Raw genomic sequence first — 26,934 nt, 5'->3', positions numbered from 1 at the left:
CCTCTTCAGTGTCAAAATTGTGATCTATTATTGTTGTAAATAAACTGACCACTCTCCCTCATTCAACGTCACTTCATGTTTGTCTTTTTTTGATGCATGTTTTACAAAAACGACTCCATATGTCACTGTATTGCAGTGGTGGGCCGTCAGGGCCAGCTAAGCCTTCTCTGCTGGCCTAAACAGAATCACAAAGTTATAGCTATATTATAATTTAATAATTTTTCATAAATACACTACATGTATTATAATTTTTTTTCCCATTAGCTTATTTTCTCATTGCACAGCTGACAGCATGGCACATTTTATGGCTGGGAATGTGTTTCATTTTAAATGAGCATCTTGGTGTTTGGAGCTATGCTACCCTAACCTGAGGATGCCATAGCATGGCAGGACACTAAGGTGCTTTTGAAAATTTTTCTCCACAACCGCGGTCCGCGGCCGCACTGACCGGCGTTCGGGGCCGGCCGGATATCGCACCGGCCTGCGTTCGGGCATTCTGTTGGATCCCGGCTGGCGGAGGTGGGCTCCCGGCCCCGCTGCGAACCGGCCGCCGTAGACCGGCGAAATACAACTGGGGAGGCTCGACTGTCACTGGCGTCCATGAATCGAGAAGGACTTCTTACTGGAACTGAAACGATGTACTGGGATTAAACTCTTTGTCAACAAAGAATTTGGTAAGTGACAAACTGCGTTTGTTTTTTTACATCTGCAGTAACGTTTTTATGAATAATATTTGAATGGCTCGTGCTCTTTTGTGGTGGAATGCGTGGATCCGCTGCAGGTTTGCTGGATTGATTTGTCATGCTTTGCTGTCATATGAATATATGTCACTGATTCTTATGACTTTGTGGTTGTCATTGTGTTAATTACATTGATTTGACTATGCATTGTCCGTTATTGACGCAGCGTCCCGTCATGCACAGATTTATGTATCTGCACCGTAGCTGTTCAACTGTAGTAGGACAGCACAGAAAGCCCAGCCATAAAATGCACAGCCCTCCACTGCTGTATTGTCATTTTATGTATGTTTTTATGAATGCTCTATAATTTTCCTACCCATTGATTTATTGATTTACTGAGGGCTCTTGCAAGTTGCTCTTTAAATGTGTGCTCCCACCCCCACTCCAGTCAATGTAAGCTACATGTGTTAAAGATCAATTAACGATTGAAATTCAGATTGTATTTAATTACGGTACCTGAATTAAAAAAGCAGTGCGAGAAATACAATCTACAGAGTCTCCGGTAGGCTGCGCTGTTCCCACGCACCCATGCGCGCGACCCGGCCCCGTCATGAGCCCGCGCAGCAGCAGTAGTTGTAGAGCACAGAGAGCGGGGATCGGAGCGGGCAGTCAGTCGGCAGTCTCATAGCGGCTTCGCTGGTGTGGATGGTAGCCTACTGAGTCGGACGGACTTTTTCCCCGGGATATTCTGCAGCATCGCCGGGTGAGTCCCACAGGTTGAACCGCAGTCCGAGCTGAGATACGGGAGCAAAGTTAGAGGTGTGCGGACAAACGTGCGGTGTGAATGCGGGTAACGGGTTTCCACAGCCTGTGATGCGTTTTATTTTTCATATCTGCAAGACCGCGTGATAGGCGAGACGACTCTAAGCCATGTAACGTCTGGTATGATAGCCTAACGTTACTGCCATATGTGATGTGCTGCAGCTGTGTGGCCCCATGCAGCTCGAGCAGAGCGCTGGCACAAAGCGTGAATGTAAATCAGATGAGCGGTGACTGCTGATGATGAGCAGCGGGTTGCGGGTCTCAAGCTTCAGCTGCATGGGACAAGTGAGATTCCGGTCCCAGCTCCAGCCATCCGGAGCTAATCGCTGTAGTCTACAGTTGTCATTGCTTTCTCGTTGCTGTTCAACCTGCGCTGTGAAATAGAATGTGGCATCCAGGAATAATGGAGACGTTTAGCTTCTTTCTATTCTATGGTGCAGGTGCATCTCTGCGGTATCGATTAAGCATCCGATACAGGAACCTCAGTATCTACTCTTAATAAAGCAGGCCTACTCCCCTAATATGCTTCAAGGCAGTGCAACCTACAGAATGGCACATTCACTGCGGGAATGATCTGGGAGGAAATTAGAATTAGTGTGGACGTTAGGCTGAATGAGATGGCAGTGCAGACATGGTAGATTTTGGTGTGTGTGTGTGTTGCTGAAGACAACAACTAGGGCTGCTCTAAATTGCTGCAAGGGTATTCAGTGAAAACAAGTGTGCATTGGAGTGTGTCTCCAAAAAGGGAGACTGCAAAGGTTACCAGCAGTCAGTGACGGGCTGCTCCATCAGGGTGGAGAGACCATTTACTCTTTTTTTTTTTTTTTTTAATGGGAGCTTTCTGCAAATACATTCTGCCATGTGTATGTGGGAGAATGGGTGCTTCATCCTCACCTCTCTCAGGCAGGCAGCCAAACAACTATACAGCTGTCTATTCACTTGCTTTACAGCTCCTCATCACACCGTTCCCCAACACCTCCTCTTTCTCCTCCTCCTCACTTCTTTCCCAACATTACATTACCTTACAGTCATTTAGCAGACGCTTTTATCCAAAGCAACTTACAATTCAGATTCTATCACACCGTAGGCACAGCTACGGGAGCAATTTGGGGTTAAGTGTCTTGCTCAAGGACACATCGACATGCGACTAGCGGAGCCGGGGATCGAACCACCGATCCTCTGATTGAAGAACAGCCCTGCTCTCCACTTAGCCACAGTCGCCCCAGCACCACCTCCTCTTTCCCTTCCTCCTCACTTCTTTTCCCAACACCTCTATATCCTCCTCGGCCTGGCCTACTGCAGACTGCCATGTACGTTGTTGTGTATTGTTGTAGCCAATAGCGTTGGCTGCTCTTGTTGTTAATTGTAGCAGGTGCGTACAATGGAAGATCATTTCTAACCTCCAGTTCTAAGAAATCCAGTCATTTAGCCTGTGTTCTCCTGTATTGTAGTTAGTCCTGGATGGTATGACCAAAAATCTCTATCATGGTTTCACAGTATATCACAGTTTTTTCTACCGATCGACTACCAGGTTAATTTGACATGGATAACTGATTACAGGTGTTGCTGACCTTGTTGTCTTTACTAGCAGCTATTCAGTTAAAGTCTGCATTTTTGCGGAGGAAGCAGCTGTTATTGGAGCGATTAGTGAGCGGCATTATCAGCCCTACAGAGCGGCGGCCGTCTGAAGTCACGGTTAGCGGCTTTGAGAAGGACGGACACAAAACGGAGGACTTTCCTTTTCTTATTAATGCTTATTTTGTTCTGCACAACTATTCTGAAGTCCACACATAAACTATAAAGGAACAAAACATGAATTGCTGTCCAGTATGACAGAGACTTCAGCCACCAGCAGAGCTACGAGTGAGAACAGACAACAACCAAATGGAGAGGAAACAAGCAAGAGACTTGTCTTGACCAAATTTATGGACCCAACTATTTTGTTCAAGTGTTAATATTAAAGTAAATTGTCTGTGTGTGAGAGAGAGAGCAGCATTGTAACTAAATCTGAAAAATAAAACTTCTAAAACTTTCCACAAAGTGTGTCTGTTTGAGTTTATAGAGGAAGAGTTTAGAGAAGATCTTAAGTATCAAACACGACCTTTCATTATTAAAGACTACTTTATAACCCTGTCATATTTTTTGAACTAAGCAACCAATCTACTTCCTGTCTACACCGGCACCCACCCGCATGCCCAGTGTACGTGAATAGTCACGTGATATTCGTTTTCAGGCGTTTTAGTCTGGACGTAGATCATTTTGAAAAAGATGCTGAAATGCCGTGTGGACGGAGATCGTTTTCGTTTTAAAGCGGTGTTTGAGTGTATTAGTGTGGATGTAGCCTAAGTCACACCTGGCTCAGGTGTGGCTCATCAGCTGACGACTAGAGTCACGTCAGCGGACTTCACAGAACACATCCAACATGCTAATACACAATCGGTGGCATCACCCAGATAAAAACCTAACCGCAGGCCTGACCATTGGGATTTCCATTTAACATCATTTGACCGGTGCTGGGCTGCACAGATCTCACAGTTGGACCTGTCAAGTCTGAAGAGGCTAGCTTTAAACAATATGACAGTACCAACTTTGATGTCTGCTGTGAATTTGTCTGAGGCTATGGCCACACTAATATATTTTCCTTTAAAACCTGGGTTTTAAAACAAAAGCAATCTCCGTCCACACAGATATTTCAGCATTGTTTGCAAAAGGATTTCCGTCCATACCAAGTAATTTACTTTAAAATGAACACTTACAAATACAAGTTTACTAGATTATGGGTCAATAAATTTGGTCTCTCACTCATTTCCTCTGTTTATGTTTTGTCTGCTCTCACACTCGTTGCTCTGCCGGCGGCTGAAGTCCCTATCGCACTGGAGATTATTTATGCTTTTGTTCCTTTACAGTTTCTTTGCAGACTTCACAATAGTTGTGCAGAACAAAATAAGCTTCAATAAGAAAAGGAAAGTCCTCCGTTTTGTGTCCACCGCCCTCCTCAAGGCCGCAAACTGTGACTTCAGACGTCGTATGATAACGCCACTGGACACGCCGCTCGCTAATCGCTCCAATACTGCTTCCTCCGCATGTCGGCAGTAGTAGAATTACAAAATGCAGAATTTAACTCCACAACAACTGCTAGTATAGACAACAAGATCAGCAACGCTTGTAATCAGTTATCCATGTTGAATTAACAACTGGTAGTCGATCGATAATCAAGGCTGTTGTTTGTGGTCTTCCGGAAAAGGGTGATAGGGGTGTGACGAATCAGGGAAGGACATGTCGTGACTGCTAAGAACCAATCAAGTAGCGAACGCGGGTGTCTACGCCATCGTTTTAAAACGTATGCATGTATGCCCGTACACATTAAGAGGTAACACCGGAGTTTTCAAACACATCTGTCCTTGGGAGCGTTTTTAAAGTCATCCGTTTTTGATCTTCATTTTAAAATGGAAACGCAGTAGTGCGGACATGGCTTGAGAGATGTTACAGTATGTGAGAGAGTGGCGTAGCATCTCCCTCCTGTGGTTGTATGGAGCCTGACTGCATCACTGCAGATAACATGTGGATGCGATTTTGCAGAGAAGCTGCTGCACTGACCTCCCTGCCGAGCACACTGACCTCCACGTGGAAGACAAGAAGGGGGAGGGGGAGATGGAGGCCCTCCCTCTGTTTGTTTTGTTCTCCTTCTCCCTGAGTGCCTTGCTCTACAGGCTGCTTGCTTGAAAATGGGATTCGCTGCAACCCCTGCTCCTCCTCCACCCTCCCCCTCACTTTTCCTTCATCTCTGGGCTCCCGAGGGCTTTGTGAAAGTCTGTTCATGCCACAATGCCAGCACTCTGCACCCCCCCTCTCCTTCCCTGTCTTTCTGTGTGTATGAGAGACCGAGGCAGAGAGTCCCCCTTCTTCATCCAGGCTGGGGGGTTGGGTTAGTATGCTGGTGTTTTGTCCCCGCTCTTTGCAATTGGCTGTGTGTGTGTGTGTGTGTGTGAACGGACCTGCTATTGTTGTCAGCGACTCCTGGAATGCTGTTGAATGGCGGTTGTGTCGGCCCAGAAGTATGATCTGTCTTTGTCCTTGTCATCTGTGTGTGCTTCTTCTCTTGCTGTGGACGGTGTGATAGCCACAGGGTTTTGAAACTAAAACAATTTGAAACTGTATCAGTTTACCATCAATAAATCATGTCCGCATTTCTATTGATTCATCAACATGAGATCATTGTCTGGAGCAGTGGTGCCAGTGGACTCTGGTGGCCCCTGCTTAATACACAGTGTGCCAGCAGGTCAGATTCAGACAGAAATCCATTTATTGTCATGGGAAGAGGGCGCTGTTCTTCACAGAGCTGTGGAATGGAGACTTGATACTTGGACTTAAGTTGGACTTAAGTCACAGAATTTAGGAGTCAAATTGATTAAGGTAAATTTGAGGGGTGGTCATTTTAATTGGCGCATTACCACCACCAACTGGTAAAATAAAATAAGTCAGGAGGTGTCGTATTTTGCCAGAGAAGGCAAATATACTCATATTTCTGCAAGAGAATTGCTGAAGTTTGAAGCTGTAGTGTGTGTACAGAGTGTGTGTGTGTTTTGTATTTATTTATATTTATATAAGTATACTGTAAACTGTTAACAGTTAATATATTGTTCATAGTTTGAAGTTAAAACGTTTTAAGCTGTAGTTTGAAGCCAAGTGTTTTGTATTTATTTATATTTATAGTATACTTTAAACAGTTAATATATTGTTCAATTTTGAAGACAAAAGTATCGGTTCAGGCACCAGTATCGGACAAAACCCAATCGCCATCAGCTGCAGCATATGTGCACAACAGACAACTGAGTCACCAGTTAACCTGTTGTTGTGTTCATTGTCGTGGACACATTCAGCCACTTTCCCAGTAAGTCTCCACCACATCAGGGGGGCGACTGTGGCTCAGTGGTGGGAGCGGGTCGTATTTCAATCAGAGGATCAGCATATACATTGGAAAAAGAAAGAAAGTGTACTTCTTTTACTCAAGTTATTTCAAGTGAGGGTCAGCAATATTGCAAAAATCTAATTTCACAATTTATTTCAGGCAGATTCATGCCACCACTTAAGCTATATATTAGGGGTGTAACAATACACGTATTTGTATTGAACAATTCGTTTGAATAATAGCCAAGTAACCCCTAACCAGCGCAAAGCATTTTTGGTTGAAAAAGAGATGTAATACACAGTGCTGTGCCATCAGTGTCTGATATATTATCCTGTCAACACTGAAGATTGCATTGTTGCATTGAACTGAGTGCTTTTGCATTTACATTTTAGTGACAAACGTGTGCTTCACTGAGGATCTTTGTCAGTCTTGGTGGCAGGGAGGCAACTACTGTGATCAAGCTCTTCTCCAGGCACAGTCTGTTTCTTTGCTTTATTTTGATCAGTCATTGCAGAGAAGAACAAAAATGTCCTCTCCTGTTGTTTTCCCCTCCAAAGTTTTACAGAATAGTATGTGCTCATAAATGTCGTAAGTATCGATCTCACAAAAGCAACAAGTTGTGCATTTCCACTGACATCTGTGGATTCATCCAGCTGGAGTGAAAGAGTCTTCCCACAACTTGCTCGACAATGTCTGTTCCCATTTTATCTACTCTGCGGCACACAGAGTCATTTGACAAAGGCACAGTCTTTAATTTGTGTCCAGCATGGTCTCAGCCAGCACGACAGCGGCTGGAAGGAGCAGGTCTTCGGCTATAGTGAATGGTTTCTTGGCTTTAGCTATGAGCAAAGACACCACATAAGAGGCCTCCAGGGCTTTGGCTGATGCCGTGGAGGCTTTCCGCATCGTGTCTTGAGATGACCTGAATTCAGAAAGTTTCCACTTAAAAAACTCTTGCATCTGACTTGCATGTTTTGTCTTGAGATGCCGCTGAAGATGTGCTGGCTTCATGGTACTGTTGGCTAATCTCTCCACACAGAAAAAACACAAAGCCTTGGGTGGGTTGCAACTCGTGACATAAATCCCATTAAAACATATTCTTCGGAATACTGATGGAATACTGCTGGCTCTGGTTGCACCTTCATTGGCACTTGTCCCTCTGTGTTTTCAGCAACATTGTTGCTACGCTTCAACCACGACTCCATTGTTTGGGTTTTCAAGGCGGCAGTGATTGACAGGTGATGACAGGTGGCGTGTGCCAGGTTGGGTCAAACCATCCTGGTATGGGGGAGACTCTGGGTGTTTAGAATAATGAAATTGAATAGGCTACTGAATATAAAATTCAGTTTATGAACTTACACTTGTATTTTATTGAATATTTATTAAATAACTACTTCTGAAGGATTTTTGAATGGATGCTAATTTTAAATATATTTAAAAAAAATCTCACGTAACCCCTGGAGTGCCTTCACGTACCCCCATTTGTGAACCACTGCCCTACTGATTCGAACAGCGATTGTTATATTTATAGCTGCGGATATGAGACCTTACTCTGGAGTGGAAAGCAGAGGCTGTACGAACATGCTTAATGTTATTGGGCCCCATGACACTACTCCTGCACGAGCCCATTTCGCCAGACCATAATTCCTGCTTTGTAAAAGAAAACAAAAGCCCAAACATAGAATCAAATGTCCGAAACACCCGCTGCTGCTCTGACAACAGACGTCATGGGCTACACAAAGCTACCTGACTGTAATGACACATTATCTCACTACTGAATGGGAGATGAAGAGCCATATTCTTCAGACACGCCACCTTGAGAGTCTCACCAGCGAGGATTTGGCATTTTTGCTGTATTGAAAACGTACCGAACCGTGGCACCACTGTGTCGTATTGAACTGAACATATTAGGGGTGTAACGGTTCACAAAATTCTCGGTTCGGTTCGGATCACGGTTTTTGAGTCACAGTTCGGATAATTTTTCGGATCAGCAAAGAAAAGGGGAGGAGACAAATATAACTTTGCTTTCCATTTATTAATTAAAGAACTTCAAGAACACTTAAAGCAAAGAACTTTGGGCTTACATAAAAACTAAAATATTGAAGATGTCCAATTTGAAACAAAATGAAATAAAATGAAAGCTGTGAGCAGCGATAAACGGGCCCTCGCATCCTCCCGCATGTCGGGGGTGCCGGCGGGACTCCGGCTCGCACGGCTGAGGGTGTCCGCAACTGTCGGACAACACGCTCGCGAGTCTGACGTTTTTTTCCCGCGTGGACCGTCTGATGCTGAAATGAAGCTTTGCAAATAGTGCACCACTTCCTTTATCTGCTGTGTTGTGCTACAGAACACGCGCAAACATGCATTATGTTGCTCTATATCAAGTGTAAACCACATTGTGTAAAAGTCATGTAAATCGGATGCCGTTTGTCACAAAGCGCAGATTTCCTTTCGGCAGTAGGTGGCACTGTGAGTACTAGAGAAAATTGGCTTGTAGACATCCTCAGGCCATGAGTGTTATCAAGCATGGGAAGTTTAGGACCGTTTGGAACAAGTCCAGCTGAGTTACATCAGCTTTTTTGATGGCGAATCACGTAAAGTAGCTGCCCGCTACGGCTATGCCATTCTACCAAACGTAAAGCTTTTGATAACTTTTAATCACAAAGGTCTTGAGATTGTACTGTCCAAATTTGAAGATGATCAGACAAATTCCCTAGGAGGAGTTCGTTAAAGTATAGCGACTACAAATGGGCAAAAATCTATCGAAAAATAACATAAAAAATCAAAATGGCCTTCCAGTATGGTTTAGACCAGGGGCCTTCAACGTTTTTCAGGCCAAGGACCCCCAAACTGATGGAGAGATGGAGCAGGGACCCCGACTATATATATTGTATAAAATTGTGTTTTATATTAAATGGGCCTTGTACCGTGTATGCCTCTTTATTGTGCATTCAATACTAAGCTATTCAAATAATACACAGGTTCATATATTCATCTTTTTATTTTAAACATGTGTAAGGCACAGTGGGTAGGGTGGCCATGCCACTGCCATTCATAAACATACCTTGTCAGCTGATACCAATGCCAATATCAACATTGTCTGTCAATTGCATGATAGTCATGCATACAAGCTATTCAAACTGATGTTTTCATTTTAAACATAAATGTGGAAATGAAAAATGAGTGATGGCCTATTAGTGCCACTGCCATGCATAAAGATACCTGTTATCTTGCGTACAATACTGAGCTATTAAAATAATGGACACATTCATGTTTAGAGAAAAAACAAATTTGTCTAATCAACCAAAAATTTCACGGACCCTCTGCAGTACCTCCGTGGACCCCCTGTTGAAGACCTCTGGTTTAGAGCATGGTCTCAAGAGGATTTTTTTAAAGTCTCCATGAGATACATGTAGGTGAAACGTAGCGATGGGGCTGCTCTTTTGAAAATTTGTAGGGGGCGCTATGGAGGCAATTTAGAACAGCCCAGCCAAAATCTCATATGAAATATGTCTGACACACAGTGGCAGGCTGTGCATTTTATACCTGGGCCTTCACTACTGTCCTGCAGCTGAAACACAGCTACGGTTATTATTTGTTTTGTTTAAAAATGAAGCCAACACTTATAAATACACTAACTGCAGAGAATACGCCAAGAGTGCGTCTCCTCTCTGCTCTGACTGCAGCTGGGACTGCTGCGTGAGGGTTCTGTGAGAGTACCCGCCTGTGAGTGCTTTGGGGCGGCTCACGGCAGCACCCGCTGCTCGTTCATGACAGCGTAGAACGTAAGCGCTTTAACGTCAGAGTCAAAACACCAGAAAAGTCTCCAACAACACCAGAAAAAGTCGCTAGATTTGTCGCTAGTAGCTTTTGACAAAAAAAGTCGCCATGAGGGTTTGGAAAGTCGCCAGATTTAGCGAGCAAGTTGCCAACACTGGCACCAACTAAATATGCCCCCAGAGCAACATTGGACGTAACAATGGTTTCTATCACATATAAATCCAAACAAAAATCCACCTTCATAAAAACACCCAACATGTCACGCTAGCCCACTGACCAATCACATACTTGTAGGCCAGCTAGCAGGCTCTGGCATGTCAAAGAATATGCCCAACATGTCAAACTAAAGATCTGATTGGTTGAAGACTATGACAATCAGGGTAGGACATTTACATATATTTTAGGGGGCAATTTTTGCCCCCACTGACTGAAATCCAGGGGCATTTAAAAAACAATTGGGGGTACTTTTTGAAACTTGTGAAATAACATTTAACCTTTGTTCAAAATAATAAATATACTTATTTAGGCTTAAAGTATATGAGCAATTGTCTTTAAATGGCAATAATAAGACTATTAGGAAGTAGTCTACAGATTCAAAGTGTTTTCTTAGATTTTTTGAACAAAAAACTAACATAAATCAGACAATCATATTCAATTTTATTCTTATTTCTTCATGGTTATTTGTTATTACATTTTTTAAACAACTATTAACAATTATAACTTTTTTCTTTCTTTTTTTATAATTATAACTTATTATATTTATTGATTTTGTTGTTACCTTTAATCATGTTGTACCTACCTAGTACAGGAAATACAGATAGTACAGACAAAACAAAGAACAAAAACAAAACACAATAAAAGGCATACCTGCAAACTCATAAGAGGTGAAACCCGAAACCCTATTATTCAGTTATTAATCAGTATATCAGCTCTATTATTATTATTAACCTTTATTTAGACAAAATCCATTGAGACCGAGGTCTCATTTTTTAGTGGAGCGAGACCTATCGCCTATACAAAATAAGTGATTATTTTTCATTGAACCCTGTTACTGTATGTCTTCATATTAACTTCCACTGTTACTGTAAAGCTGTTAGAATTGTGGCCTATCTTCTATTTGCAATTAATATGCATTCAATCCAGTTCAATTATTTAAATGAAAATGATAATCTACTCTGGCTAAGGTAGTTTATCAAGAGTAAAATAATAGCTGTGATCTATACACACCTCTGCATTAGCAACCCGCTGAAATTAAGGTACAGGCACCTTAACCCTCTCATTACTTTAGGGTTCTTGGGAGCAACTGCACGTGGGACTGTTGGGACTGTTAGTACACTGGCTGTGGTCATCACAGTGAACATGTCTGGCAGTGTGATGAGAGGGCATGTGAGCCCTTGTTGCTGTAGTTCATCTCCTTGGAGCAGAGGCTGCATTTAGCATAGCCTGCCTTATCAATGTATTTAAAACACTGTGACAGTGGGAAGCTGTACTCACGTCTGTTTAGACCTCCACCTTTATCCAGGCCCAGCTCCACTCACAGCTCAGCCCTGCTTCAAGCTGCGCTACAGACAGCCTCCTCTCCCTGAAGCTCTTTGACCTCATCATCTCATCAGTATCTGGGCCTCATGTTTCAATTTATTATCGCCACGAAATCGCCTCTTTCTACTGTGAGTTTAAAAACAACCTGCCAGCAGATCCGCCGGTGTTCCGGTTTAACGTCATACACTGAAATCGACCAATGGGTTTCAGAGATATAGGCCTGCGTAATCACAGGGAGCTGAAATCCAGAAAAACTCTGTTATGCAGAGACACACACAGACAGGGCTCAGAGAGGTTTCTGGCGCTCAAAATAAAGCCCAAACTTCTATATTTTGTTGTATTGAACACCATTAGTGATATACAAGTGAAATATATAGTGTGGTACATGAGAAAATTAAAATGGAAAAGACGATTCCAAAATGACCATTTTGTAGACCTGGTCTGACCTCTCTGTACTAAAACCTCTCTAATTTTGTTCTGCTTCACTTTATCAAAGTTAAACTTTGCAGAGAGTCTATTCACATATTGTGCTATGATTTGGGAGAGGTTTAGACCTGCATCTGCATCATTCCAAAGAGATAATCATCCTGTAAGGGCTTTTTTTCTTTTTTTTAGACGAACCTGAAACATTTTAATTTGTGCTGTGTGCCATCTTCATTTACTCTTAACCAGTAACATATATATATATATATACTGATATTTACACATCTGAACAAATCTCACAAGTGTTCTCTTTATTCTAACACCAACATTCTTCAAATAGACCTTGTGGTTGCAGAGATATACTCTTTTTAGTATGGGTATGCAATTTTCGAGCAGAGGCCTGAACAATAGGTCAGTTTCAACTCCTACATACTGTAACGCTTTTGTCCACCACCCTCATCCCGTCATTATAAGTTACAGGTTAAGACAAAATGCTCCCAAACTTGCTACATAAATGACGCCGGGGGCTTCTGAAGTTCCTCCGCTCGCCATGACTTTCACCGTTAAATGCTTTTAACCTGCTCCGTTCACGTGAACACACTACTGCTTTATATCTGCTCACTGCAACTTTGCATTGATATTCGAGGACTTAACAGCAGCAGTAAAACTTTATTATACACTATGATGAACTGTAAAAAAAAAAATAAAAAATATTCATGAGTGTGCCGAACTGTGAGGTGTGATCCGAACCCGTTACACCACTAATATACACATACTGTATAATCTCACTGAAGCCAGCTTTTTGCTGGAAGCAGTGTGGAATAATCTAGTCTTGCGTGTTGGCTCCTTAAATTGACCAGATATGTATCTGATTCAGGCATAATGTATCTGACAGTGTACAGTATGATTGTCGTGCTATGTGTTGGCTATGGTATGTGGTGTGGTGTGCATATGATTTAGCTATTTAGACATCAAACCCTGACTAAACTGAGTGTAAAGCCTGTGTGTTATTATGGGTCAGCCTTACTTTAACGGCTTGGACTTTATTTTAAAGTTATTTTGAAAAAACTGCAGGTAACAGTAATACAAAGGACTTTTCTTTGCAGATACAGATGCAGGTACAGATTCTAACTTGATCCATGCAAGATCTATGTCAAAGGAAAGGATACCAGATTAATATTTAACTAGCCTAAGGATAGCTAGCTTAGTAGTAGCTAAGGTTAGCGCTTGTTCCAGCAGACCTCTGCCAAACCAGCAGAACATCAGTTCAAAGTGACCTTTACCCAGCCCGGTTCTATGAGAGAAAATAACGGCAGAGTGAAACAGACACACTTGCTGTTTGGGAGTTCCAGGTGAACTGGTGGAAGCCATTGCCGTATGCTAGGTGTCCTTCTCCAACCGCTCAACAGCCAGTACAACCAGTCACGTTTCACCTTCATGCTGCTTACAGGCTCAGCTATTTGCTAACAGTGAGTATCTCATCATGCCCTGCTTTTATGCTTTTATTTTACACGTGGATTTTCAGAGGCTGAATTTGGGACCATTTAACAAAATTGCCCTTTCAAACAAGTGTCTGTCCTTGTTTTTTTGTCTTTCTGAGCAACCAGCAGTCCAAGCGGTCTGCACACTCAGTCCGTCCTCTCTCCTACACCGTGGCTCACCTGACCATGAGCCAAACCTGGAAATGAAGCTCTGAATCCACCAGATCCAAATTAATTACTGCATCGGCCTTCAAAAGGAGCCCCTTTTTCTTTGGCAGATGTCTAATCAGCCAGCAGAATAATTCAGAGTAAGCTCTTTGTCATGTTGAATCATGTACACTGCAATTCATTAACTGTGTCAGACAGGTTAGGAACTTTACATATTTCTTTGGGGGCAATTTTTGCCCCACTGACTGAAATCCAGGGGCATTTTCAAAAAATTGGGGGCACTTTTTGAAACTTGTGAAATAACATTTAACCTTTGTTCAAAATAATAAATATACTTATTTAGGCATAAAGTATATGAGCAATTGTCATCAAATGGCAATAATAAGACTATTAGGCAGTAGTCTACAGATTCAAAGTGTTTTCTTAGATTTTTTTTTACAAAAAACAAACATAAATCAGACAATCATATTCAATTTGTTCTTATTTCTTTGTTGTTATTTATTGTTATTATTAAATTTTTTTAAACAACTATTAACAATTATTAAGTCAACGATGCCTTGATTACATATACATCAGTCATTGTATGGAATTATTGAGAAAGATATTTTTGTAGCACCTCAAGTATTGTGATATTACCCATTTTTGTCCTGAACTTATGCATTAGTCATTGTGTGGAATTTTTGAGAAAAACATTTTTATAGCACCTTAAAAATTTAAAAAATGTGCCATTTGAAGGTACAAATTCAGTTCAGAGTTTTTGCTTAGTAAAATATCTTAATTGACTGTCAGTCAGGTATTATTCATTAGCAACCCTCAAATCAAAGAATAAAGACACTTTACGCACAATTTAGGTGTATTTTCCCTTTAACTCACGAGATGCAGGTAGCATGTTTTATACTTAATGTGAATATAATTCATTTAATCTAATTTCCATTATGCAATATGTATACTTTGTTGGCATCTTATTCTGAAAACTGGATGTTCGGCTGAAGAAACCGGATGTTGTCTGACGTTAATCTGTCCGTTAACTTTCAAAGTCCTTCACTCGCTCCCGATCTGTATCGTTTGAATGAGTTTACCGTGAATTTCAGCATATAGGTGCACTAAATTGTAAGTGTCTGCTGAGTTGACCGCAGTCACAGGTCTGATTAAGAAGCGCTCCATTTATTTATTCATTTAGAAAGTTCGGGGGCATTTTTTGCCCCTCTCCTAGTGATATCAGGAGCAAAATTATATTTCTTAGGGGCAGTTTTGCCCTTTGCCCTCGTGTATTTCCGACGCTGGTGTCAGATAAGCTGACACAGTGCCAGCAGTCCCTTCTTACGTCCACATGCACAGAAAGAGAGATGAAGTTCTTGCCAGTGTGTGCAGAAAGCATCAATTAAACATTCCTTTCCCCCAAGCCACAGTGACTGCTGACACAACATTACTGCTGAATAATTGTACTTGTGTTATAATTGGAGAGTCATTATTGAAGCAGGCATGTGTATTTGGACACTGTAAGGTAACCTGTCCTTTCTCTGACATGGAGGGCAGGACCCACAGCAGAGCTCCACCTGTCTTTATGTGTCTGATGTGAGCAGACAGCACAGCTCTTGTTCTGCTCACTCGCTATGCATGTGCATACAGCTGGAAGGCAGTTGAGGGATCCTGGAACCGGCCTGGAGGTGTCGAAAATTCAGCTGCAAGTCGTCGATGAGCAGGAATGCGAGCTTACACGGTGTGAAGAGAAGTGGGGTCATACTGTGAAGTGGTCAGATATTTTGACATTTTGAGCTTCTTGACTTTCCCCTCATTACCTTGTTATTTTTTACATGCCATGCCATGTTCCACTAGTGTTTCTAGACAGAGTGCAGCATGTTGCAGTGTGTACAGTGTGCCTTCATGCCCCTTTATGGCCCTTCATGTCTGCCATGTGGGCCGGGCACTGCCAGAGCAGACGGGTATTGAGCCTGCGGTTGGTGGGTTACTGTTGGCATGAGGGTCGGTAGACCAGAGGTGTCAAACAGAAACCTGCCCTGACTGGACAGGCTTTTTTTTGCCTTTTGGTCATGAGGCCTTAGGATGCCTATGACTGCAATTCTGTTTATTTTTATAATTATGTCCGCCCATACAGTCAACGTAGTCAATTTGGACTGTTGGTGGACTTTTGAACAGAGGTCCGTGCGGTCCGTCGCAGACGGTAGATAAAACTGACATCATGGTAAGAGCTACGCAGAAAGCATCTTTTAAATAACTGCCATGTACTGGAAGTTGTCATTGACTTATTTTTTGTAGTTTCACATTTCAAATACTTCAAATAGTTTTTTGTAGGTTTCTACTTCTCAAAGTAATCATAGGTAAAAAGTTGAATAATCTGTTATTATTTTCATGATTTATTGTTTATTTTTTGGTCTGAATTCCCAGAAAATTGTGGATTAGATGGCCATCACAATTTGAATCAAGTTTTTACATAAATGCATAACAAACATTTAAAAATCGACTCATCAGTGCTCTCAGGTGGACTAACTATATTTCTACATGACCTCAGACATACCTCTGAATGTTCTTGGTACTTATCAGCCAACACATTTTCCAAGGCTGATATTAAACAGGTAGCACGAGGTCTCACCAAACCTCAGCTGCTTTTTTGCTTCTCTCGTAGTGGAAAAAGCCCTCTGCCTTTCCTACTATTTGAGAGAAATGTACACCTGGAAGAAGTTTGACCGCTCAGTGGTATGTTTTACTCTGAAACGATGCTGATATTCCAGTGAAATGAAAAAGTCCAGAAGGAAAAGCTGCATCTCAGTGGAGGAAGTCTCTCTGAGGCATCCTTTACCGGCTAGCAGAGACTCTCATCACCCACTCAGTGAGATGCACGAAAAAAATAAAATACAATTTCTACTATATACTATCTCTTTGCCTTCAGAAAAAGAGCTGTGGAGCAGAGCTGCTGCTGACTTTAACAAACCGTGTGACATCGTGGGTCGGCTTGGTGATACAGTATCGGCCAAACTGCTTGTGACTTTGCCTCTTTTTCTCCTGAGCAGAGCGGTTTGTCAGCACCAACCGCCCAATCAATTTCTTCACCAATGGGCCGGTGCCTGCAGAGGCCCGATCCCTTCCTGCCTTTGATAGATTTTCTCAGAGCCAGAGACCTTGTTGGCAGGAAATGGGAAAATTCTGTCTCAAAAGCGGAGCGCAGTGGCGTTTTGGGGATCGATAGCTCATTAGGGAGCACTTGATGAGCTTGGGTATGGAAGGTAATTCAGCTATGAACTGAGATATAAACTCTGTTGCTCCATTTGTTTTTTACTTCTTGACAAAATCAGAAGAAATAAACAATTGCAGTGATTGTTAAAGCATGTCTTCTCTTCACTCAACCATAGAGTTCATTGGTGTATGTGTGTGACCAAACCTGAGGAGTAGAGATTGCCTAGTCAGCTCCTTTCACTCTTGAGTGTTGAGATGGCTGGAGGTGTGTGTGAGAGAGATCAGTGACCTTTCACTGACTGTTTGATTGTCCATACTCCCTTATTTAGTTGATCAGCATAAAAAAAGATATAAATGAAAGAAAATTAAACTTAGAGATTCTGACATGTTACATTGAAACAGCTGATCATTTTCACAATAACTACAAAAGAGTGCAGCTGCAGCCTGACACCGTCTTGCAGAGAGCACAATAACCAAAAATCTTTGGTCATTGGTCAAGTTACCTGAGAAATGAACATTAATTATCCACAGCTGATATAATCTGCCGCTGGTGATGTTTGTCATGTCAGTGGGAAAGGACGTAAAGGGCCATCTAAGAATAAGAAGCCTGCTACCTGAATGTTTTGCACAGTAGTCTTTAAGAGATTGATGGTTCAGCGCATGCCATACACTGCTATGGGAACACAACCCGAGGAAAGGGAGGATATAAAGGACAGGGAGGAGTAAGTGGTGGGTTTCTCTGGTTTTTGAAATACTTCATTGTATATAAAAACTAGTGCTCAGTTTTAGTCAGGAATCCTGTTTTCAACCCAAGGGTCATGTCCTACGGTCATGGTTCCTGGCTCACCACAAGCTCCTTCACAAGTTGGAGCAGGAACTATGTTATGTGGTAAACTGGCGTTTCTCTTATTTTGACCAACTCCTGTATTTCAACATGAGTTGCTTGTGTGTGGATGTTTGTAATGGGGGAAAATACTTCTATTTATCTCTGTGCTGACGAGCACACACCAAATGATGACAAACAGGCATTAGTAAGCAGTAAGTAAGACGGATGGCACACACACACACACACACACACATGCAGGCTCACATCCATCATGGCACTTGCAGTAATGGAAGTAAAAAGGGTTTAGCTTGACATCCGATGGCCTTTATTGTTCAGTGGCCCGTCAGTGTTTTTCCTTCTTCTCTCTGTTTTTCAGAACAACCGAACCTCCTTTTTATCTTTCTTTCCTCTCACTCCTTCCTCTCTCAGCCAGTCTGTATTTTGACTTTAGTTTGATCTGACTTTGCTCTTGTTATTGTTCTGCAGTGATTTGACTTTGTTCTTGTTTTGATTGTATTTCGATTTTATACGTTGTTCTACCTCGCTCCTTCTTTTATGTGATATTGACTCTTTTCTAGCTGCTCATTGTTCTTGGTTTGGAACGTATGTGTATGAAAGAGCTAAAAAATGGAATATGGAGAGAACAAGTTCAATAATAAAGTGAGTAGTCGGGGCAGTGTGGTGTGTTGTTATACCTAGTTAATAGTGTGTGTGTGTGTGTGTGTCACGTGGATGGTATAGGTCTTTGTGGCTTTTCAAGACTAATTGAAAATGTAATTCTTTTTTCTGAGAAATCAATATACAGTATATCTCCTTGGTGTTTGATTTTACCACAAGTCAAATACTTATTCGGTTGAGATTGTAGTTTGTAAAAATCATGTGTTTTACAGTGACAGTGTTCTCTGTCAATGTTTCAGCTGTCCTGTCATGAGGTGTGGACATGTTATAGATATTCTAGATATGATAATCGAGATATGAAGTTGAATCAACAGCTGTTCAGTCCACTAACCAAAGAAGTTCCAGCTGTGGCTGCTGCTGGTGGAGATGGAAGGCTGCTGCCTGAGACTAGAGAGACCAGTGACTAAATTAGATGTGATCATTGCTTTCATTATTATACACAGAAACAACCACAACTTATCTCAATGTGTGAAAGACACACAGCAAGTTTTCTTCAAACTACTTTCACCTCTCAAACAACGAGTGTGAAGAGACGCTCATTGTGTTTGTTTTCTAGAGTTTCGTGTGTTTTGGGGTGAAGAGACGCAGCTCGTTCTCATTCACAGGGTGTCCAATATAACGCGTTGTCACGGCGCTCTGTGTCTGATGCCAACACACAAGACATCCTTTAGTGTCTGCATGAGACGCAGCAGGCTTTCACTTAACTACAATGTGAACCTTGATACAGGACTTTCAACCAGGAGGCCAGTGTTCATGTCCCAAAGTGTTGAGTTATTTTGAAGTTATCTGTTTTCCGCATTTATGTTACGTTGTTTTTACTTAGATTAGATCCTTCTTTTAAGAACCAACTAAACCTCACTAAGTGGTTTTGATGCCTAAACCTAAGCAAGTGTTTTTATTTGAATTCACAACGTTAACCACTGAGCATGTATAGTTCTAATACCTGGGGTCTATTTCTGTGTCTTTATGCTCACTGATGAGTGTGACTCATGTGGCAGTTGTTTTGTAAACTGATATAAAAAACACTCCACAGGAAGTTGCGACAGGCCTTTTCCCTCTAATGTCTCCCAAAAGGTTTAAACACTGTTCACATGTTTTAAGTTTAAACACTGATTACATGTTTAAATTCAAACAATGTTTACATGTTTAAGTATAAAGACTGTTCACATGTTTAACTTAAAGCAGTGTTCACATGTTTAAGTTTAAAGACAGTTCACATGTTTAAGTTTAAACGTTTAAACACTGTTTACATGTTTAACTTTAAAGACTGTTCACATGTTTAAGTTTAAATGTTTAAACATTGTTCACATGTTTAACTTTAAAGACTGTTCACATGTTTAAGTTTAAATGTTTAAACACTGTTCACATGTTTAAGTTTAAACACTGTTCACATGTTTAAGTTTAAATGTTTAAACACTGTTCACATGTTTAAGTTTAAACACTGTTTACATGTTTAAGTTTAAACACTGTTTACATGTACTCTGCTGTGTTACAGGGAGCTAGTTATTCTAACAAGTACTGCTGGATTAGTATCTTTTATCACAGACATACATCAGCGGAGTTGAATGAATACTTTGCTTTATGTGAGCAGTTCGCAGGTGCTTTTGTTTTCCTCATGAATTTGATTGCTTTTGTGTGTAAACTGTGAGTGAGTCATGAATCTGTGCAGCCCTGCAACCTGCCTCTGTGGCTGTGTAGCCTGAAGGCTGTGATGTCCTTTCCTTTCTCTCTGGATGTGATCATGTGGGACATCAGCTGCCCACAGATCAGAGAGGCTTGAGAGCAGGAGACCCAAGGCCTGCCATTTTCTCTCTGTGTGTGTGTGTGTAGAGCTGTGTGAATGTGAAGCAGGGAGCTGGTTGATGTTAAAAGGCCTGCTGGTAGTGTCTCAGTTTTCAGCTGCCTTGCATCAGTGCACCTCTCCTCAGTGGGTCCTCTTCCTTCTCATCCTTCTACAGACACAAGCAGCATGAGGTTTTCTCTTGCTGCACTACATCACTAGGTGTGATGATTACTACTGTGTGTGTGTTGTGTGTGTGTGTGTGTGGATGAGACCCGATTGAAGCTGTAACCAGGCTCCAGGGACTGGATATGTGACTTTTGCGTGGCTGGGGTCTGATAACAGTAATTACCCAGTTTTGGATTCTGTACATACTATGTGCTCGACTTCGCTATTGGCTGCCTCTGGACAACACAAACTCTCTCTCTCTCTCTCTCTCTCTCTCTCTCTCTCTCTCTCTCTCTCACACACACACACACACACACACACACACACAGTATTAAGCTTTTTCTCCGACCCTTTTTCCATTTTCTACTCTGGCTGAAATAGGGCCAGCAGACCAAACCTTTAGATTTGTGTAAAAACACTGTAATTGGTCTACAGTGACTGGGCCTGTCACAAAAATGAAATTTTCATTAAATTTAAAAGTGCTTAGGATCAGTGAAACTTCCCCATGTGGTTTATTGCTTTTAATATTAAAATGACACTGTATTGACAATTGACATATAAGAAGTGGACGTAGTCATCATGACGGCAACCATTGATTTGTGGACGTTTTGAAGCCTCAAATTCGGTGATTTGGCCATCGCAATCTTGGATTTTTTGCAAACAGTGAACAGAAGTGACCATATTTGGACGGCGGAGGAGTGAGGTGGAGATGCCATATACGGCTCTGGTAGTGGTAGAGACCTGTCTATCACAAGGTAGCCCCACCCTTGTGTTGTCCTGGGGTCATTAATGACAAAACAAATCTTTTGCTGTCAAAATATGTTTTTTATTCATCAAATGGTCTGAAAAAAATGGGGGGCGTTCGATACTATGCTCTTCATGATTAAAATAAATTTGAGGTAATTTGATTGAATTAACGGTGATTTATTGAATTGAATAACTTCTGTTGTCCTCTGGGGTCAAAAAGACCCCGCAGCACAAAGTGGCTCAATGGGGCAAATTGTCACACCATACTGCTTTCCAAAACATCTTTGATCTTGGATGTTTGATGTGTGGGGTCAAGCAATGGTTATGACAACAAAAAAATAGGTCTTTTCTCACAGGTGTTGGGGCATTTCACATTTTAGAGAGAGACAGGCAGCACAATGAGGAGGCAGAAGCGCTATACTGCACAGGAGGCTTGTGAGGTAATTTTGAACTATGATGTGGAAAAGAATAACCAGGAGGACAATGCTGAACATAATGAGGAGGAAGAATCAACTGATGAGGACGATTCAGGGTCAGAAGAGGTGGAAAATAATGATGAGACCACAGACCACATGCTACTACTTCCTCTGAAGAAGCCCCCACATCGCCCACTGAAATGGAAGAAGGGCAGGAAAATGATGACCATGATGAGGTAGAATCTGAAGCTGAAATGGAAGAAGTGTCAGAAGTGGAGAACTGCACTTATTATGATGAAGAGGAAGAATCAACTGATGAGGTAAAATCTGAAGCTGAAATGGAAGAAGTGTCAGAAGTGGAGGACTGCACTTATCATGATGAAGAGGAAGAATCAACTGATGAGGAGGAATCTGAAGCTGAAATGGAAGAAGTGTCAGAAGTGGAGGACTGCACTTATGATGAAGAGGAAGAATCAACTGATGAGGAGGAATCTGAAGCTGAAATGGAAGAAGTGTCAGAAGTGGAGGACTGCAATTATCATGATGAAGAGGAAGAATCAACTGATGAGGAGGAATCTGAGGAAGAGGACCCAGCTGCGATAGAAGAATATTTCCAGTCAAAGGATGAAAAAATTATCTGGTCTTCCATCCCTCCCAGTGACAGACGACGCATGTTGACAGTCGAGAGAGCAGAGAGAGAGACAAGCCACCATGGTCCAACCGCATATGCAAGGTCTCGTATTGATGACATAAAGTCCACTTTTGACCTGTTTCTGCCCAAGCCTATTGAAGAGGTGGTGCTGAACATGACAAACAAGGAGGGGCGACGTGTGTATGGCAACAAGTGGAGAAAGATGGATCGAATGGACCTGCAGGCATATGTGGGTTTGTTGATTCTCGCTGGCGTGTACCGATCCAGTAAAGAAGCTACATCTAGTTTATGGCATGCCGAGTCTGGTAGGGCAATTTTCCGTGCTACCATGACACTTCAAGATGTTTCATAAAATCTCAAGAGTGATTCGATTTGATGATAAAGACACAAGAGAAGACCGCCGTGCACGAGACAAACTTGCTCACATTCGAGACGTATGGGACAAGTGGGTGTCTCTCCTGCCATTGATGTACAATCCAGGCACAAATGTGACTGTGGATGAGCGCCTGGTCCCCTTCAAAGGTCGCTGTCCATTCAAACAGTACATCCCGAGTAAACCAGGGAAATATGGGATCAAAATATGGGCAGCATGCGATGCCAGGTCCAGCTATGCATGGAACATGCAAATATACACTGGCAAACCTGCTGGTGCGCAGTCAGAAAAAAATCAGGGCATGCGAGTTGTCCTTGACATGACAGGAGGTCTCCAGGGGAAAACGATCACCTGTGACAACTTCTTCACTTCACATGCCCTTGGCCTGCAGCTGCTGAAAAGAAAGCTGTACATGGTGGGAACAGTATGGAGGAATAAGCCTGAGCTTCCCCCTGCACTGGTGTCAAAAACGGACAGGGCTCTGTTCTCATCGAAGTTTGCCTTCACCGAGACCCATGCTCTGGTGTCCTATCACCCCAAAAAACAGAGAAATGTTCTTCTGATGAGCACTCTGCATCGGGATGCTGCTGTGAGCAACAGGGATGACAAAAGGCCGAAAATCATCGAAGATTACAATCACAACAAAGGGGGTGTCGATAACCTTGACAAGGTAATGCACATTTATTATTCATAATATTTATAATATTATATATGGAAAGGATAATGCATTGAATTTGTATGTAGGAAAATAAACCTACATTTCTGAATATTTTTTGGTTTGTTTCTTTTGTTTCAGGTTACCAGTGTGTACACGTGCAAAAGGAAGACAGCCCGTTGGCCCCTCGTTGTCTTCTTCAACATTCTCGACGTGTCTGCATACAACTCATTTGTCCTGTGGTCTGAGATCAAGCCAGCCTGGAATCAGGGGAAGTCCAACAGGAGGAGACTGTTCATGGAGGAGCTTGGGCGACAACTGGTGATACCTCACATCAAGCGACGCATGGTCAGCATTAAGCTACATTTATGTTGCTCTTCCTTCTGTAGTGACCTCACAATTTGAACTATTTGTATTTGTACTGTGATTTGTTATAATAAAGTTTGACTTGACTTGACAGGTTATTCCCCGCACGCCAGCCGCTGCCAGAATGGTTATGTCTATCCAGCAGCTCTACTCCAGCTCTACCTCTGCAGCAGCTCCCCCTCGCCCAGCTGCCCCTCCATGCAAAAGGGGAAGGTGCCAATTGTGCCCTCGCCAGAGTGATCTCAAAACAACACAAACGTGCCAAAAATGCAATGCATACATCTGCAAAAGTCATGCCATTACAACCTGCCTTGCATGCATCTGAGGGCACATTCAGACTGTTTTTTTCTGAAAAGTTAGTTTTGCAAAGTTAAATGTTTTGGAAATGAATGTTGACATGTTTTATGTCAGTAATGAGTTGGAATAAAGTTGACTAAAAAGTTGAAACACAGAGTTGGGTGATAATTTATACTTTATAAACAGTCAAACCAGACGGGGTCATTTTTGACCCCAGAGGACAACAGGTGTTATTATTTGATGCCATTAAAAAAATTCAAATGATTCAAGAACAGCATCCTCACTAAACTTTGATATATACCTCTCTGTAATAAGTCAAATAGTCAAAAATAATATAAAGTCAAAATAATTCATTGTTTCATTGTATTTTCACTCAAAAACAGGGTATACTTTTATGTAAACAAGGTCTATTGGCCCTAAATTCCAAAACAAAGGTAAAAATGTGTGGTAATGTGTTGGACTGAAGTAAGACTAAAGGTGTAAAACAGAATTGATTGACAATTTATACTATATGCTTTAAAAACAGTCAACCCAGGTGGGGTCATTTTTGACCCCAGAGAACAACAAGTGTATGGCAATCGGGAGGACAACACAAGGGTTAAAGCATACCATGCTTTATGGTCTGTTTGACCTTAAATGGACCATAATTTACTCAATGAAAATCATGCTGCCATAGTTTCATAATGAACTGAAAACGTTTTTACACTTCAGGTGGCCATCCACGCAGGGTTTGAACTCGGCACGTCAGGGACTGCCGCTCAGGATTCTCTCTTGGGATTTCTCCCCAGGTCGCTGGCCCTCGCTGGGCCCATTTCCTTCGTGATCATCCTCAGCAACGCTCTAGGTTGACTTGGTTACTCCCAGCGTGAAGGTGGCTCGTGTCTCCCACTCTGAGGTTTATAGCACCCCTCGCCCAGACCTCGCTGCTTCCCCGGTCCGTGAACTTAGTGCTCCCTGCGCCCTCTCTCCCTGCAGGGAGGAACAGGGCTCCTGTCGCGGATGTCAGCTGGTTAGAATGTCCTCAGTGCAGGGGACTGCAGTAATGTCAGCAACCCACCTGACCCGTCTTGAAACACAGACCTCGACTCATTTGCTTTGTGGGTGGGACTTTTTTGCCGCATCCTCCCCAGTCATATCCATACAACCAATGTGTTTATGATTAGATTGTTTACCAAAGCACAAAGTTCTTCATCGATCTAGCCTCGACTTTTAGGGAACTTTATCTCTGTTGCATTCTTTGGCCATTATTACAGACGGACAGGTGTAGACACAGTATCTTCTGTGCCCCACATTCTTATGTTCTTATGAGAATATAATTTACAAGCAAGAATGAACAGAATCTTATATGTTAATTATTCCCACAGGCAGTTAAATCCTCTACCCCTGTCAAGCGCTTTTCGCTGCAGGTGGCTAATCATGATTTTCAGACCCACGCCCTCTGTAAACTATCAATGGATAAATCCAAAAAAAGAAAAGTCACGGAGGAAAATAGAGAGTTTGACTCTGCATGGACGTATTCATTTGCTTTCACTGCCAACGATGCTGGCTTACCTGTATACTTCCAGAACAAGCACACAGCATGTGCTGAAAAGTGTCATGCTGGAGATGAGTGAAAAAGAGCGAATTCTCAGCTGTTGCAGCAAACTCTCCTCTTCATAAGAGTTTGATATTGTTATATCAGGTAAAATTGCAATGAAATGTCAAGAATTGTCTTTATTCTTGTTCTATATTTTCATAAATACAACAAACTATAGTTTTTGTATATATAATATAACTATATATACAACTTTATAAGCTGTGATATCAAATAAATAATTTTGCGGCTCCAGACGAATTTTATTTGGTGGAAAATAGGGCAAAATGGCTCTTTAGATAGTAAAGGTTGCCGACCCCTGGGTTAGGAGGTCTGGCCACCATGTGTATTCTTCATCAATGCAGCAGTTGAGAAATTGCTCTTTTTCACTCATCTCCAGTGTGGTACTTTTCAGCAAATGCTGTGTGCTTGTTCTGGAAGTGTCTTTCAACATTACATTTTTTGTTGTTTGCTAATTTCTCGCCACATCAAGCATGCAGGTAAGCCAGCATTGTTGGCAGTGAAACAAATGAATATGTCCACACAGAATTAAACTCTATTTTCCTCCGTGACTTTTATTTTTCTGGATTTATCCATCGATAGTTCACCGAGGGTGGGGGTCTGCAAATCATGATTAGCCACCTGCAGGGAAAAGCGCTTGACAGTGACGTAATAGGATGTCACGCACATTTTAGTTGACAAAATATTAAAACATTTTTTGTATTCAGTGACACAGTATCACCTCAAACTCCAAGATAAGAGGTGTTCCCTTTGAAAGATTATCCACTGTGCAAAAAATTTAATTTAAATAACCGTTTATTTCCATGTTATTTTTTGTCAAAGCCTCAGGGAGCCGCAACAGAGGGGCTGAAGAGCCGCATGCGGCTCCGGAGCTGCGGGTTGCCGACCCCTGTACTAGTCAAATGACCACGGACAACAGTTCAATGTCTGTTTTACTCGTAGTCTATTTCTATTGGGCAAACATTTGATGTTGGGCCCCTATTGACTCCAAACTTCCTATGCATTTTATATGCACCTTGTAGCTTCCAAGTTCCAACAAATTGTAGCGGTAACTGCAGACTACTCGTGGCTTGATTATTTGCTCAGAGACAAACCAGTCAGTTTGTGGTCATTTGGTTCAGCACAACTTTGCGTTACAGTTTTAAATTCAAAATAACCATACTTTATTTGGGGTAAATGAGTCTAATAAGAAAAAAATAACACCAGCCCAAAGTCAAAACACTAATACTAGGTAAATTTAACTCCGTATTGAGTCTGCATTAGGTCCCTCGGGCTTGTGTTACCTGGGTGCTATTCTAGCCTTCGGCCCCAAAAGAAAGTCAGTGGTTCTTCGGTCTACAGAAAGAAAAAACATCTGGATGAGACAGATTGTCATGAAACTTGCTGCA

At 42.0% G+C, this 26,934-nt stretch overlaps 1 protein-coding gene and 1 pseudogene across 2 annotated transcripts in view; both read left to right on the top strand.

Annotated features, from left to right (window-relative positions):
- The first annotated feature begins 1,305 nt into the window (after positions 1–1,305).
- The window catches only part of fat3a (FAT atypical cadherin 3a), a 188,136-nt gene continuing 162,507 nt past the window's right edge, over positions 1,306–26,934 (top strand). For both annotated transcript variants that reach the window (XM_031878215.1, XM_031878214.1), the window contains exon 1: positions 1,306–1,443. The gene's annotated coding sequence lies outside the window, so the exon portion shown is untranslated. The remainder of the gene's footprint in view (positions 1,444–26,934) is intronic.
- Positions 21,771–24,062, top strand: LOC116400403 (piggyBac transposable element-derived protein 4-like; annotated as a pseudogene).

This window comes from Anarrhichthys ocellatus, unplaced genomic scaffold (assembly GCF_004355925.1).
Source record: "Anarrhichthys ocellatus isolate YVR2014 unplaced genomic scaffold, GSC_Weel_1.0 scaffold167, whole genome shotgun sequence".
Taxonomy (NCBI): Eukaryota; Metazoa; Chordata; class Actinopteri; order Perciformes; family Anarhichadidae; genus Anarrhichthys; species Anarrhichthys ocellatus.
The sequence above is the reverse complement of the archived record's forward strand: the minus strand, read 5'-3'. Positions and strand labels throughout refer to the sequence as shown.